This window comes from Narcine bancroftii, chromosome 14 (assembly GCF_036971445.1).
Source record: "Narcine bancroftii isolate sNarBan1 chromosome 14, sNarBan1.hap1, whole genome shotgun sequence".
Taxonomy (NCBI): Eukaryota; Metazoa; Chordata; class Chondrichthyes; order Torpediniformes; family Narcinidae; genus Narcine; species Narcine bancroftii.
In genome coordinates this window covers 14,999,678-15,017,117 of record NC_091482.1, presented here as the reverse complement: position 1 = coordinate 15,017,117, position 17,440 = coordinate 14,999,678, and the positions used below count along the sequence as shown (strand labels likewise).

General features: G+C 41.0%; 1 protein-coding gene across 7 annotated transcripts in view; it reads right to left on the bottom strand.

Annotated features, from left to right (window-relative positions):
• sez6b (seizure related 6 homolog b) overlaps positions 1-17,440 on the bottom strand; it is an 813,765-nt gene that overhangs the window by 189,957 nt on the left and 606,368 nt on the right. The window lies entirely within an intron of this gene.

Sequence of the window (17,440 nt, the reverse complement as noted above, 5' to 3'; positions counted from 1 at the left end):
CCTTGTGCCCTGGTGCACTTTTTTCCTCTTTCAAAATGTAGGTCTTTTCAGACATCTTTTCCTAAATAAGCCAGTCTCGTCTACATTAAATATTTGGTCTGGCAAATAACCTTCCTCCTCCATAAATTTTTTCCAACGTTTCAGGGAAATAACTCACAGCATTTATATTGGCACTCGTTGCTTCACCTCGCACTTTAATATTATGTAAATGTGCCCTTGCTTTGAAACGATTGAACCAACCCCAACTTACAGCAAATCCATCATCACAATCGCTTTCACTTGTTGCACATGCAGCTTTTAATCATTGAAAAGGCTTTGATCCTTTTCTTGCACTAAAGCAAGGCTAACAGGCATATTACGCTGATTTTGATCGTCTAACCAAATCATCAATTAAACCACTGCATTCTTAGTAATAATTGTAGCTTTCTTCATGGCAGGGCCTGTCACGTGCTCCATTATTCTCACTTTACCCTTTAAAATTGTTCCGATTGTTGACTGACTGTAGCTTAATGCTTTTCCAATGACCAAGCTCTTTCCAATCACTTTTTTATTATTTCCATTTTATTTCCAACCGTGATCGTTTTCCTTTTCTTTGATGCATCACCAGCACTTGCATCGGATTTATGCTTTGGAGGCATGGTTAAAGAGTAAATAAGAAAAAAAATTAAGCCAACACACTCAACACAGTGTTAATGTCTTTACCTCCATTGGAAGCTGCGAGACTGGCTGAGTACCTCCAGCATTTTTGTGTGTTTTTACCCTAATCTGATCACATCTTTCCAAATGTGTATAAATGCTATCCCTAAGTATACTTATTATTTGATATCCTGCCAACCATTGTGGTGCAATCAGTGAACTTGAAGATGGAACTGAAGTGGTATTTGGCCAAATAGCCATGGGTGTAGAGGGAGTACAGTATGTGCTCATTATGCAGGTGAGAGGCACTGATGTTGATTATGATTGTGGAGTAGGTATTACTTCCAACCTTCACCGATTGTGATCTGTTAGAGAGGAAGTTAAAGAATCCAGAATCAGGATGGCACTGAGGGCAAGGTCATGAAGCCTGGGATGAGTTTACTGGGACTACAGGGTTGAAGATAAGACTGCAGTTGATAAACGGTCATCTGTCATAGATGTCCTTGGTGTCCAGGTTTTCCAGCACCACGTTTTCTGGCAAGGAGATGACATTTGGATGGAAGGCAAATTGAAGTAGGCCAAGGTTGATTGGTAGGCTAGAGTTGATGTGAGCCATGATTGGCCACACAAAGCACTTCATGATGATGAAGCCACTGGTCAATGGTCATTTAGGCCTGGGGTAATGTGCTTTATTTTGGTATTGGTATGATAACAGCCTTTTTGTAGCAGGTGGGATCTGTGGCTTGTTGCAGGGAGAGATGAAAGATATCTGTGAAACACCGATATCTCAGGTAATGTCCAGGGCAAGTCAGTTATTGAGGGTATAATTTTCAGAAGGCTGACCTAATGCTAGCAGCAATGAGCAAATGAAGTAGTTGAGGTGGATGTTGTCCCACTGGAACCAAGCGATTAAGCTTATTGCGGAATGCTGCACTGTTACCTGCTCTGCTGCCTCACTTTATCGTATCCTGTGATGAACATGCATTTTCTGCCATAGCCCCCAGGCAAATGTGATGATCTCCTAGTACTGAACCTGGTAAGGATCTAGTCCATGGCTTTCTAGATGGCCTTGTGGAGATCATACTTAGATTTCTCATGCAGGGATGTGTCTACTGACTTTAATGCCTCTAACCGGCCTTTCAGTGATGAATTGACTTCATGGTTCATCCACAGTTTCCAATGGATCAATATCCATATTGTCCTCTCAGTCATGCAGACTTCCACCTACTGATGAAGTTAGTCGTTGAGGTTAGTTGCTGAGTTTTTGAATTTGTACAAGTTTACTGATGTGAAGCAATTGCGGAGGATGTCATCTGTTTTGTCAGACCAGCATTGAATTACTTCAATCACTGGACTCTCCTTCCACAACTTTTACTTGCATGCAAGTCGAATTAATATGGCTGACAATCAGACTTGCTGAAGTGTGGGTGTGGGATGGAATGGTAGATATTATTCTGGTTGTGCAACAATGGTTGAGATCCCATCTGGGGATAGGAGACATTTAAGAAGGACCCCTGGGGCAACTGGTTCCCTCTACATGCTGCAGCTAATGGATCCCACCTCGTTCAAAAGGGCATCAATCATCCCGGTACCCAAGAAGAGTAGTGTGAGCTGCCTCAATGACCACCACCTAGTAGCACTAACTTCTACTGATGAAATGCTTTGAGAGGGTGGTCATGGCAGAATTAAGCAAAGATCTGGACTCACTCCAATTTGCCTGTCATCACAATCGCTCCAAGGCAGATGCAATATTGTTGGTTCTCCAACTCTGGATCACCTCAAAAACAGCAATTCATACATATGGCTGCTCTTCATCAACTACAGCTTGGCTTTCAATACCATTATTACCTCAGTATTGGTCAAGAAGCTACAAACTCTAGGCCTACCCCACTCTGGAACTGGATCCTTGACTTTCTCATCAGAAGACCACAGTCAGTATGAATTGGAAACAACATCTCCTCCTTACTGATTATCAACTCATTTTCACCCCAAGGATGCGTGCTTAGCCCACTGGTCTACTCATTATACACCCATGACTGTGTGGCCAGGCACAATTCCAGTGCCATCTACAGTTGTCGTCAGAATCACAAACGGCAATTAGGAAGCGTACAGGAGGGAGATAGATCATTGAGTAGTGTGAGTAGTGTAACAACAACAACCTTGCATTCAACAAACCAAGGAGATGATCGTGGACTTCAGAAGGAAGTTAGGGGAACACAACCCAGTCCTCATCGAGTGCTCAGTAGTGGAGAGGGTCAAGAACTTCAAATTCCTGGGTGTCAATATGTCCTGGAGCCTCCGTGTTAATGCAATCATAAAGAAGGCTTGCTGGCAGCTATACTTTGTGATGTGCTTGAGGAGATTCAGCATGTTTACCAAAGACTCTCAAAAACGTCTAGAGGTGTACCGTGGAGAGCATTCTGGCTGGTTACATCACTGCCTGGTATGGAGGTGCCAACTCTCAGGACAAGAATAAACTCCAGAGGGTTGTTAACTTGGCCTGCCATATCACAGGCACCAGACCACTCCATTGCCAGTGTGTTATCCTCAAAGACCCCCACCATCCAAGCCACACCCTCTCCACTCTGCTACCATTAGGAAAAAAGTCCAGGAGCCTAAAGATGAGCCCTCAGCGACACAGCGACAGTTTCTTCCCTGCTGCCATCAGATTCCTGAATGAACAATGAACCAAAGACACTACCTTACTTTTTGTTCACTATTATAAAAATTCAGATTCTGAACTCACTGCCAGAGGAAGCTATAGAAGTGATGTTCAAGAGACATTAGGACTGATGTATGGATAGAAAGGGATAGAGGACAAATGAGGCTGGCCCTGAATAGCCGATCAGTCAGTGTAAATTTGTTGGGCAGAAGGACTTGTTCTGTGAGGTTTGATTCGGACCCCAAATGTTACAGAAATAAAGAATATGGTGCTTAAATCAGTCTGAGCCATGTCGGCCTGGTTGCTTTTTGAAAATGAAGCTGTCTGAGCTGCTTGAGAAAGCAAGGAGAAGCAACTCATGAATGCAAAAGTTTTTATAATTACATATTACCTTTTGCCTGCTTGCATCTGCCGGTTTTCAATATTAATCAAGTTGTACAGAACAAAATCTCATGTGAAATCACCTCCATATTCTACAAAGGATTTGCTGCCAATTTAACAGGCACAATATCTGAGAAGTTAATAGATCTTCTTGAATGACAAAAAAAAAACCAAGAAAATGGGATGTGATGAAAATGTGCCAGTAAAATTATGATTAGCAATCAAAGGCCAGAAATGGAAATCTGCCAGAATTTCTTTGTTTTAAATTGGCACTGCAGTAAAGAAAAAGAATTCCACAGGGCCTCATGTATAATGTGGTGCAATCATTCTTAATGTGGGCCATATGCCCATCCACCTCTCCCCCCCAACCCTGGGCCACTGCACATTTAAGGTGGGGGCCACGTGCCCAATCCCCCATGTTAAGGGGGGGGCACAGGTTGATATCATAAAATATATTTGATGTTTTTTATGTAGTCACTAGGAGAGAAGTAAAGAAGAAACCAACTAAATTTGACTGCTTCTCAGGCAAGGGTGCCCATAGATTTTGAGCAGAGTCCAAAGGGGGCCATAGCCAAAATAAGGTCAGGAATGGCTGGTGCAGGGGTTAGGGCAACATTATTACAATGTCACCAATTGGATTCAAATCCGGAACCGACTGTATGTATATTTTCATCTGGGTGCTCCAGTTTCCTCCAAGATTCCAAAGACGTATGATGTCAGTAGATTAATTAGTCACATGGGTGTATTTGTGTGGCGTGTGGTCATGGGCCAGAAGAGCCTGTTACCATATTGTATTACTAAATTCAAAAAAATTCCATTCGAAATGTACACTGTGCACACCCTTTTATCATGATGTAAGAATATAAAATAGTTGGATGGGTGCAAACCTTTTTGCTCTTTTCTCTCATCAATATTAACCAATGATATTATGACTGATCAAACTCATTTCTAGCTTCCAGCATTCTCATCAAATCCTTGATTTTCTCAGTTTCTTAAAAACATATTCATCATTGATTATCATGTCCAAACATCCAAATGCCTCCAGTTTAATGAATTCCAAAAATGCACTATTTTGTGAATGAACTATGTTTCAAATATCATACACCTTGGCTCTCTTATAAATGAAACTGAGTAAATTATTGAAACATATTTCTTGTATATTATGTTTTATTTAAATATGTGCTTAAAATATGAGAAATATATGTGTATGTGGGTGCACCGTGGTCCAGAAAAACACTGTGCATAGTCAGATGATAATACATGGTGCAAAATGGTCAATTCCTTATTTTGAAACCAATACACGGAATTCTAACTTGTTTTCTTCTTCTGTCAGTTCTGATGAAAGGTTTTCAGCCTAAACTAAGCTGTTAATCTTTCCTCAAATTCTACCTTATCATCCTTCCAGTGTTTTCCATGTGTTAATTCAGATTTCCAACATCTGCAATTTTTTAAATCTTCATTTATTGCTGAATTCATAGAGAACCAGACACTACAGCACAGAAAACAGGCCATTCAGCCCTTCTAGTCTGTCTTAAAACATCATTCTGCTAGTCCCACTGACCTGCACCTTTTCCATAACCCTCCAGACTTCTCCCATCCATGTATCTATCCAATTTATTCTTAAAACTTAAGATTGAGCCTGCATTCATCAGCTTGTTCCACACTCCCGCCACTCTCTGAGTGAAAAAGTTCCCCCTAAACCTTTCCCCTTTCACCCTAAAACTGTGTCCTCTCATATTTATCTCTCCTAATCTAAGTAGAAAGAGCTGACTCGCATTTACTCTGTCTATACCCCTCATAATTTTGTAAACCTCTATCAAATCTACCCTCATTCTTCTACAGTCCAAAGAATAAAGTCCTAACCAGTTTAACCTTTTCCTGTAACTAAACTCCTGAAGACTCGGCAACATCCTAGTAAATTGTCTCTGAATTCTTTCAATATTATTGATATCTTTCCTGTAGTTAGGTGACCAGAACTGCACACAATACTCCACATTTGGTCTCACCAAAGTCTTATACATAAACTACCATCTCTTCCAGGAACACTGAACTTGAAGAAGTTCCATTCCTCTCGGTGATGGAATTGCCCTATCAGTGGTTTCTGGCTATGTTAACATTTTTACAAGGCTCACTTCCACAGCCTGCTTCTCTTTCCTTAACAAAATGTCCCTGCCTCCAACTCATCCTATGTGGATTCCAAGTGAAATTCCACTCTATGTAATTTGACTTCTTTAAACCAGCCATTCCCATTATTTCAGCTATGGCCCCCACTGCTCAAAATTTATGGGCCCCGTTCCATGAGAAGCAGTTAAGTTTAGTTCATTTCTTCAATACGATTACATTAAAAAATTAAAATATTTTAAGATTTAATTTCGTGGCCCCCCTTAAAAGTGCCATGGGCCTCATTGAGGATGATTGGTTTAAATCATCCGTTGCAGACTTCTTCACCTCCTCTCACTCTATCCAGTTCAAAGGCAAACTATGGGAACTTGTATGGATCTAATCTTAGCCTGTCTTTCTGAGTCTTTAAAATACAACCTAGTTGGACACTAGTCTTCACCGAGACAGTCTCTTGTCATAGAACTTTCATAAGATGGAGGCAAATTTCTGTGGGAGATAATCTGATGGAGATGAAGGCTTTAGTGAGTTGAATCTGGTCATTTCAAAGCCAAAGAGTACATATGTGACATCACAAACAACATGAACAACATGAGATTCTTTTTCATGAAGGCTAGACAGAATTTCTATTTATAGGTAACTCTGAACTGTACTCAAGAAGAAATGATGGCATTTTTTCTTGGAGTTGTTGTACAGTGAAGATCATGTCCACAGTGCCTCTTCCTGGATGGAATGACATTGTGATTCAATTTAAATTTAGCCATACAGCATAATGACAGGCCATTTCAGCCCATGAGTGCATGCTGCCCAATTTACACCCAATTAAGCTACACCCCTGTTAAGTTTTGAACGGTGGGAGGAAACCCGAACCTCCAGAGAAAACCCATGCAGACACATATAAACACATACAGACAGCATGGGATTTGAACCCTAGTCCCGATTGTTGGCGCTATAAAGGTGTTGCACTAAGCACTTCGCCAATCGTGCTACTCAAGAAGCAGCTCTTTGGCCACTGAAAGTTTCCTTTGGTGGACAACAAGATCCCTCTGGAATTAACACAGACCTGTTTCTGTGAGGAATAGGCTTGAGTCCATGCAAGTTCACTTCACAAAGGCTTTACTCAGCAGTGTGTGACAAAGACTTGTATCCTCTTACCTAAATTTGAACAAAGCTCAAAAGTGGAGCCATTTACCAGTCTATCACACTGACAAAAGACAAAGGAGGAAAAACCAAACACCCAACCCCAACCAACCAATTTTCCCCTGCAACCGCTGCAACCGTGTCTGCCTGTCCTGCATCGGACTTGTCAGCCACAAACGAGCCTGCAGCTGACGTGGACATTTACCCCCTCCATAAATCTTCGTCCGCGAAGCCAAGCCAAAGAAGAAGAGACTAACAAGACGATGTCCAAAATAAAAAAAAATGTGATCAAATTCCAGTGTTGTTCCTTCAAAATTGTTTGTCTCATAGTTTAAAAAAACACAGAATTACAAGTTAAAGTGATATTTTCACATTATGGTGGAATTTTTAAAATCTATGTATTACAAATATACAAAAAATGTTCAGTAGTTATTAGGTAAATATTTCAAAACCTGTTTCTATGAGAGGAAATCAAACATAAACTTAAAGATTTTTATACTTTAAAAGGAAGTACAGTCAGGGTTGTTTTCAAGGCATGATTAATGATTTTATATAGGAATAACTATCACACCTGCCTTCAACAGCACAAAGAAGACAGAGAGCAGACAATACATTTACAAGAATCTTAATCGAGAGCAATCAAGCAATTATTTAGATTCCATTGGCCCCATATGGCCAACATACTTTGCTTTTCAACAGAGTGCTTTTTAATAGATTCTGCATAAAGTGATGTGAATTGCAAAATTATCCTGGGTTGGAAGCCAGGGGAATGAGTCCATAGAAGCATTGCGACTAGACATTGATGTAAAATCCGTTAGAAAATATTGACATACAAGTGAAGCTATTAAAGCTCATCTAAACAATTAGACGCTGAGGTAGTCGAACAATTTTGTTTTGCTCATGCAAGAGTGAATTTTCCAGTTATGTCATTTAACACAGGACATATAAAAAAGATTGGAAAATCAACTGGATGTATATCCTATCCAATGGTTCTCATCATACTCCTATGCGATAACATCACATGAGCAATAGGATAATGTGCACAAAAGCCTCAATAAGGACTGAATTCATATGCTCTTAAAGGATGTGATTTCTGAGATTTACATGCACTGATGGGGTGGCATGGTTGGTACTTGGAATGACATGGTTGGCGTGGCGGTTAGTGCAATGCTTTTACAGCGCCAGCGATCAGGACCTGGGTTTGAAATCCTGTGCTGTCTGTAAAGAGTTTGTATATTCTCCCCGAGCCTGGGTAGGTTTTTCCCGGGGCGGGGGGGGTTCCGGTTTCTTCCCACCATTCAAAATGTACCAGGGTTGTAGGTTGATTGGGAGTAGTTGGCCGAAATGGCCTGTTACTGTGCTTTATGTTTAAGTTTTAAAATTTAAAATTTAAAAATGTAATCTTCTGAAATTCCCCAGGTTCTGGAGAGGTCATGTGGGTAAACCACAAATAAAACACTATCATCCAAGAAAGGAAGGAAACAGAAAGCAGGAAGCTTTATGTCATCTTGCCAACATCTGCTATGAGGAATATACTGAAATTATTTATTAAAGAGCTTATAAAGAACAATTTAAAAATTGTAAGAAAAATATGCAAGGTTTTCTTGAAAGGGAAATTTTGGTTGACCTATTTCCCACAGTTCTTTGAGGATGCAACAACCAGGTCAAAGGAAACCTTTATTTATGTCGTGCACATCCAATTACAGAATGCATTCAATGGGTGCCACTGAGGGCTCGAAGTGGCACAGCAGATTGTGATGCCTCTGCACTACACCAGAGTCATGCATTTGACCCTGACCTTGGGTGCCCATTCTCCCTGTACCCAAGTGTCCTCAATCTCCCCCCACATCCCTAAGACATGCTGGCAGGTTAATTGGTGTAAGTGGATCTCAGGAGTTGAGGAACACACGAGAGAATTTAAGTTAATGGGAAATAAGTGGATGAATAACTCCAAACCTTCATTATGTTTTCCTGAATGCTAGAAGCTGAGGAGAGCCTTGATAGTTATTTATATGAGAGGCATAGATAGGATAGGCATGTGGAGGATGATCGATATATGAAATGAGGTGCCAGAGGGAGAGGCATAGGTTCGAAAGACATTTGGATAGGTATATATTTATGGAAGGGTGAGAGGGCATTGCTCCCCCCCCTCCGCAAATGAGACATTGTGCCCCCTACCTGCAGCACTAGGATTGCTAGCATTCATGAGATATAAGCACGTGCGTTTGTCTCTTAGGTTGGAGGGAGGGAGAAGCGTGACGATGGCGCATGGAGGATGTTTGTGGCAGGTATGGCACCCCCACCCCCCACTGAGTTTTCGAACTTCAGTTTGTGCCCCCCCCTCCCCACCCCCCCCACCCCCCCCGCAGTTTACCCTAATGCCCCTCGATTGGACTTGTTCTGACGCCAACTCTGGGTTAGAGGGATATGAGGAGCATGGATAAGATAGGTTGAAAGGCTAGTTTTTCTTCCTGCATAACCCTACAATTCAATGACCAATATTCATCTCATTCTGTATGACTAACAAAAATCATTGCATTGCTTCTCTGGGAGCTTGTGTATAAATAAGCCATCGGCTTCGCATATTTCATGTTTCAAAATATTTAATTGGCTCCAACGATTTTGGGGAAATACTGAATGAGCCTAGTTAGAAACCTCCCAGGTTTATTTCACATACCTATATTGGTGCATATAAGAGTTCCAGGCAATTCTTCCGCCAGCAAGTACTGACAGAAGAGGAAAGAACACAACTCCAGAAGGAATGTACATTGAATAAGTGCAAGGAGACAGGTCCCAACTGTTCACCTGTGTCAAAATCTCATTCTTTGGGACCACATATTAGAAGACTGGACTGAATGTCAAGTTTTGAAAACAAATGATCAGCAGTTCCGTAGGTAACATTAATTTATTCGACAACCACACAAGGATCATTGGAGAATTGTTAATTCAAATAAGGACAGAGTTACAGCATCCCAATTTCAAACAAAGGTTGCCTTTGATGCCAACACTGCATTAGACTTGTCCAAAGTTGCAATTGTCTGAAATTACATGATGTGATTATGTGAAAATGAGATCATTGCTCATTGTTATCAAAAATTGCGCTGTCTGATGACAACAAGATGCTGAATAGCAACCTGCATTTTAATGGAAAAATGTCCCAGCATCTTTGCAGGAGAAAATACGTAAATAAAAGAACAAGGAGCGAGACACAGAGGAAGTGATGAATTTGTGAAAGCTTGGTCAAAAAGATCAATTTTGAGAATGGCTTTTTTAAACAGAGAAGGTAAGGGAGGCACAGATTGAACAGAATGCACAGTGAATGCTGAAAGTCTCTGCTGCCAATGGGAGTGAGAAGGAAGTAGAGATTCAAGCTTGTAAGGAATGATAAACAGGAAAGGAATTGCTGGTGCATGTCCCCGTCTAATAATAATAGAGATTCAATGCTCTGCATTAAACTTTGTCACTTCCAGCCTGAAGGTGAGGCAACCAGCAAGAAATCCAAACCTATTTTTGGAGCAGATGGAAATAATTACCCAGGCCCCTTTTACACTGCTCTTGAAAGATGGTAATTAACCGCCTTTGAATCACTTCACTTACTTGTGTGAATGTGATGAAACCAAGGTGGGGAGTCACTTTCATCTCAGTACTTACCCTCCAAGGGAGGTGGTATCAGAGCCATTGCATTTTGCATGTGCTTCCATGTAAAAAGCTTACCCGCCTTCCCGGAACGCTGATGCTGTAATGCTGGAGGTCCTGCTTCCTTTTGCACTGGGATGCCGAATCCCTATGTAAAAAGGTCCTGGTTTTTCTTGGTTCAGCGTGAATGACCTGAACCAACATGGCTTTAAACAAGGGTCATTCACATGCCAATTAAATGGGATCGTTGTGTAAAAAGGTAAGAGACTTAAAACACATACCCACGCCAAGTATTGGGTCCACTTTCTTCCCTGTCTTGCCTGTTCAAAGACCTGCCTCAATGTCTCTTTAATGCGGTGATTGCTTCTGATTCCACCACCTCCTTCGGCAGCGCATTCCAGATGTTAACCACTTTTGGAATAGAAGTTCTTCTTCTTGCCTTAAACCTCTGTGACCTGTGGATTTGATAAACCTCCACTTACCCGCCACGCCTTGACCACGAGAAGAAGATTCTTACTATCTACTTTTTTTATGCCTCACATAATTTTGAAAATTCTTTAATCACATCCTCTCTTGCGTGGCCAGGCCTGCATAGAACATATTTTACTCAAAAGGATCACCTCAAGCTGTCAGAGAACTGTGTTGTAAATGCAGTTTTAAGACCTTTCCACATCAAAATCGACTAAGGTTTATATCCTATCAGGCCATGAGGAACTGACAGGAATTTTAAATGAACTTTTAAACAGGCTGTGAGCTGAACAAAATGTAAGATGAGTTATTCACTCAGAGAGATAAACATAATGGACTTTACACAAGCCCGAAGAATGAAATAGGGTAATTGGACCAGAAAATGACATGTGTTTGTTTAAATTTACCTGTCTGCTTGAGTCAATGAATTTCTGAGGCCTGCCTGTCAACAAGATTTATGGGCCAATGCACACAACCGGTTTCACAAAGTCTGGATTTGTCTCCAATAGTATTTTCAGATACAACATTTTTTGCAAAGATTCAAATTTTTAAATTGTGGCTAATTGACCACTGGCCTTGTTTGTGACTCATGAGCGGCTTTAATGACTCTGCGTTGCAATTGGCTGTTGGAATGGATGACCATCTCCCACGTACTTCAGGCTGCTTAACCAATGAGGGGAACTAAACATACTTGCTACATTTATGTGGTAACTTCAAAAGAGTAAAATGCTCCCTGCCATTTCACTGCAACATACTGAAACAAAATACATAGGCATCTAAAATTATGAGAAGAGGGAATAGCAGGGGTGTCTAAAACAAAAGGGCATGGGTAAAAGGTGAGAGATCAGGACTTGTATCATGGAGACTGGTACTTGAATCAGCAATTAGGTTACACACCAAATTTGAGTAAATGGGACTACACTTGCTAAGTACAATGGTGGGTTGAAACGCTTGCTTCTTTTCTAATATTTTATTGAAAAACCTCCAGCTCTGGGGATTTGTCTCTCCTTAGTGTCATTATTTTCTTCATTTCTGCTAATTTGCTGATGTTAATTATGGTGGATCCCCAACCTTCCATTTTCTACACATGTACACAGAGATAAGCTTCTTCATGCATAACACTTGTTCATTAAGGAATCCATTGAGGATATATGACTCTTCCTGTGGGGAAAATGAAGAAATTTCAAGCCATTAACTTCTGAGGGAACAGTTGGCCGTGTTTGCTTTGAAATTCTATCAGCATAAATGTCTTCATAACATTTCTACATAAGCAACCTGTAAATGAGGATTTAAACGGATGAAGGAAATCTCTGTGAAAATCAAATAGCATTTTTAAATAAGTTTATTTAAATCATAGAAATAGATTTTAATTGTGCTTACTTTATGGAAGAGAGTGATCATTCCCAGCCTGCATTTATCACCCATAACTGTGATTCCCAGTTCCATAATTACTCTATTATATTGTGCAATAATGTTTAAATTGCCTTTCAAATTTATATCTGATTTGAGCCACTTGCGATTCACAGCATTTCCAATATCAGCTGCTTGTGTACAATGGGATGATTGGCGATCTTATTAGCTTAAATAGTATTTGTCAGGACACACCAATGGCTGAGAACTGGTTCAGAAACACTTAAATTTGCAATTTTATATCACTTGGTTGAGGTCTTCCACAAAATAAATCATTAAAAGAAAGACTTGGTTGTGAACAGAAAATGTTTCTACAGTATTAGAAATCTACATATGTAACAGTTCAACTGGACATGTTGCCACCCTCACTTCAAGGGTATTTAGGGGTAAGTAATAAACCCTGACTTTCCCAGTAACATCCAGCTCCCAAATAATGAATAAATAAAAATAAATAAATCCCTGAATTAATGAACTTCGACTATTTTATGCTCATTAAATCATGGCTTATATCATACATTACTGAAGCATTCATTCTCTCCACCCATGGCAGAATGTGCATTCAGCATGCATCCTCAAGAAAGTACATTGCAGTTACTCACCAAAGCTGCTATTAACAGACCTTCCTAAAGCTGCAGCCTCTTCTACCAAGGGAAAGGAAGTCAACAGGCATCTGGGAGAACTGCAGCTGGCTGACTTCCTTCTACATTGCGTGCAATCCTTACTTGGAAGTACATCATTCTCTTTCATTGTCACTGGGCCCATATCCTTGAACATTCCGCTCATCGACATGTTAAAGTCAATCGTCCAAAGAATTGGAGCAGGTCAAGGAGAATGTTCACCACCATTTTCTCAAAATCAATCAGGGAAGGAGAACAAAATATGTTCTCCTGGCAACAGTGGCCATATAACATAAATATTTATGACACAATGACAAAATTTCGACAGAGAATTGGATGATGGAGATGAAAATGCTTGTGACAGGCTAATAATGTAAGAGCAAATGGTCATTGTCTGATTTGGGAGCTGCCTGAACTTTGTTCCGCCTTAAATACCAAACTTGATTTGTACTATATTATGTGATTCTAAAATGGAGAGTGCCTGTCTGAATTTCATTAGTCTCCATATTTTTCTTTGCAAATTCTAGTGGTCTTGCCAATCATCTTCCATTTCTTCCAACTTGTGTTGATTTCCAGTCTCACAGTGCTAATATTACCAGTCAAATACATGCAAATCAATACTAGGGAAGTTGGGGAGGGCTGAAGAGGTAGTGGAGAGGGCCAAGAACTTCAAATTCCTGAGTGTCAACAAGATCTGTCCTGGAGCCTCCATGTCGATGCAATCATGAGGAAGGCTCGCCAGCAGCTAAACTTTGTGAGGAGTTTGAGGAGGTTCGGTACATCACTGAAGACTCTCAAAAAATTCTATAGGTGTAACGTAGAGAGCATTCTGGATGGTTGCATCACTGTCTGGTTCGGAGTTGCATAGGCATATATGGGGTATGACAACTAGGCACATACCTTGGACGCCACTTGCAGGGGGACGCCAGTGTCTTGCCTTGCCCACCCAATATCCAAGTCCCTAGCAGGACCAGCCCAAAACAGATTCCATCCCACTTATTTGAGTGCCCCAGACCACTGCTCCAGGTCAGCATCTCATTGGGCCACTTCAGGGCCATTCCAGCATGCAAGCTCAATGGGCAAAATGGCTATCTTCCCTACCCATAATTCCCCACAGAGCTGGAAAGGCACTGCCAGTGCCAGCCAGGGAAATACACTGACAGCTCTGCCAGCCCAGTTGCCCCTTGATGGCCCTGCTGGCAGCCCTGCCGGCCACCCAGTAAAGGTACCTGATTGGCACAGTTGGTGCGTATCAGTTTTTTTGTGTGTTTTTTTTAAAACCATGGCGGGGGGGTAGCACAATGTCAATGCTTGCCCTGGGGAACCACTTTACTTAGATACACAACTGTAGAGGGACCAATGCACAGGACAGGAAAAATCTCCAGAGGTTTGTTAACTCGGCCTGTGACATTATGGGCACAGGTCTTCACTCCATGGAGGGAATCTACAAGAGGTGGTATCTTAAGAAAGCAGCCACAAGCTTCAAGGACCCACACCACCCAGGCCATTCCCTCTTCCAGGGTTGGCGCCAAGGGTGGGCAGTTGTGGGGATGCCCCCCCACGAGAAATTTCCTTGCCCACATCACTAGCGTGCATTAAGCATCACTAGCATCCAGCTTGAAGCATGCTAGTGACCCTCCACACAATAAAAGCAGCGTTTTTGGCTGCTACATTAGAGCGAAGGAGAAGCTCTATTTTCGTTCAGCAGGTTAACCACAACCAGCAACTCCCCCCCCCCCCACACCCCCACACTGAGTGAGTTTATGACTGTCAGACTGTGCCCCTCCTGCTAACACTCGTTCTGGCACTGGCCCTGCCCTCTTCACTCTGTTACCATCGGGAAGGAGGTACAGGAGCCTGAAGATCAGCACTCAGCGGCACAAGGACGACTTCTTCCCCTCTACCATCAGGTTCCTGAATGAACAATGAATCACTTCGACTCTTTTTAGCGCTATTTATTTATCTTCTAAGGTGACTTATATAAATGATTGCACTGTAATGCCTGCTGCAAAACAATGAATTTCACACCCAAGGCTGGAGAAACTCAGCTGGTCAAACAGTGTCCTTTATATAGCAAAGGTAAAGATACAGAGCCAACGTTTTGGGTTTGACCCCTTCATCAAGGTGCACATAACTTGTTTCATGACAATAAATTTTGATTCTGATTCCGAATGAAAAAAAAAATTTGAATCTACCATGGTTTGTTAAACTCTGCCTTACCAGTGGACCACTTACAGAAAAAAGATGGGGAAAATGATGGTGCTCGACAGTTACATGGCATCATTGTTTTGGAAAGATGGGGAGAGATTTGAAAACAACCGGTTGTACTGTGAAATTTTCAGCTGTAAGATGAACTAATTTACCTATTGCAATTGCAGATGCCAGTGTTTATACATTATTTATTCCCTGTGGTCAATCCTAAAATAATGAAGATCACGATTGAATGCTATCGTTTTAATCATTGTCGGGGAAGAGGTGAATTGTTTTTCTTTGTCCTCATAGTGTAATAAAATGTGGTAAACATGGCTGAACATAAATCGAAGGTGTCAAATCGGTTCATCTTTATTTAAAAAATTTGCATCTAAAACAAATCAAAATGAAATTGTTCACACAAATAGAATATCAATGTCCTCATCCTTAAGATTTCTGTTTGACAAAGATCAAACAACTGCAACCCCAAACTGGAATTCTTAATAAATATCAATGTTCATGTTAACCTTTCAAATGAGATAAAATCATATTGTTATTCTAGATATCTATTTCATTTCCATAGAAACAACACCTTTGTTGGAAGTGATGCGCAGTAACATAGCTCTCCTCAATGAAACTTAGTTTAGGTTTACTGGGTTGATCCCTGGGATGAAGGGGTTGACTTATGATGAAAGATTAAATCATCTAGGATTGTATTCGCTCGAGTTCAGAAGAATGAGAGGAGATCTTATAGAAACATATAGGATTATGAAGGGTATGGATAGGATAGATGTAGGAAGGTTTTTTGAGCTGGCCGGGGAAACTAAAACGAGAGGACACAGTCTCAAGATTCGGGGGAGTAGATTTAGGACAGAGATGAGGAAAATAGTTTTTCCGCAGAGAGTAGTGAATGTTTGGAATTCTCTAACCAGGGAAGTGGTTGAGGCTGCTTCATTAGACATATTTAAAATTCGGTTAGATAAATTTTTACATGACAGAGGAATTAGGGGATATGGGGAGAAGGCAGGTAGGTGGAGTTAGGTCATAAATTAGATCATCCATGATTGTATTGAATGGCGGAGCAGGCTCAATGGGCCATTTTTGGCCTACTCCTGTTCCTACATCCTATGTCCCTATGTTCCTATGAAACATTTACCATTGTCAATGTCTTTACGACAGAGTTCACTGTGAAAGGGCTTGTGACTGGTGGAGAACAGAAATGAATAGAACAATGTCTGAACCTCTGATTTACCTTCATCCTCCACCTTTCTTATTCATTCTACATGTCAGAATCAGAGTCACTTTATCGTCTTTTCCATACAGAAAGCATAAAAATGAAGCAGTGTTTCCCCGAACAGTGCCCAGAAACACGAGACAAGGCCCAGCCAAAAAAAATCTACTAAACAAGACCAAACAAGACTAAGCAAGACAGCCCATGCACGCCACTCAGCCAACCACAGAAGCCACTGCAAATCGATGCACTTCTATCACGTGCAAGCAAAACAGCAAGCACGAACAACAGACAAAACATACAACCAAGTCCAAACCACTTTACCCGCCCACGAAGCAGCCGTAGATATACTCAGCTATCTTGAGCACGCTTGCAGCAAGGACGCACCAGACAGAAAAACAACCACAAAATTCACAAAGGACCCCAATCAACATTTAACCCCCCCCCCCCTTCATTTCTACAATATAACAATCAGTAGGACCAGACAACATTGTCCCTTGTTTAGGCCCTTAGTTCTACTACTTATCAGAACTTCAGATTTTTTTTTGTCAGAAAATTATTTTATAATTCCATTTTCATTTCTTAAAATACAATTTCACTATTACTTAAATAAGATGTTAAACTTCTGCTGCATTGTCTCCCAGTAATGCCTCCATTTAAAATTCTCACATTTGCACGTTCAGCTACGGAGGCGCCAAGGTCTGGAATTGCTTCCCAAAACTTCCACCTCTTTTAAGAAGTTTGTCAATATCTACCTCTCAACAAAGTTTTTTGACCATCTGCTCTCACGCTTAGAATTTTTTTTTGTTTGCTAATGGGATTCCTTAAAAACGTTTTGCATTGCTCAGTACACTAAGTTGTTCTTCTTGTAGCCCTGTAGGCATAGAGGAATGATTCAGCTGGGAGATATTCTCTGTGATTGTTCTCTCTTTCCCTGTAATACCATTCAAT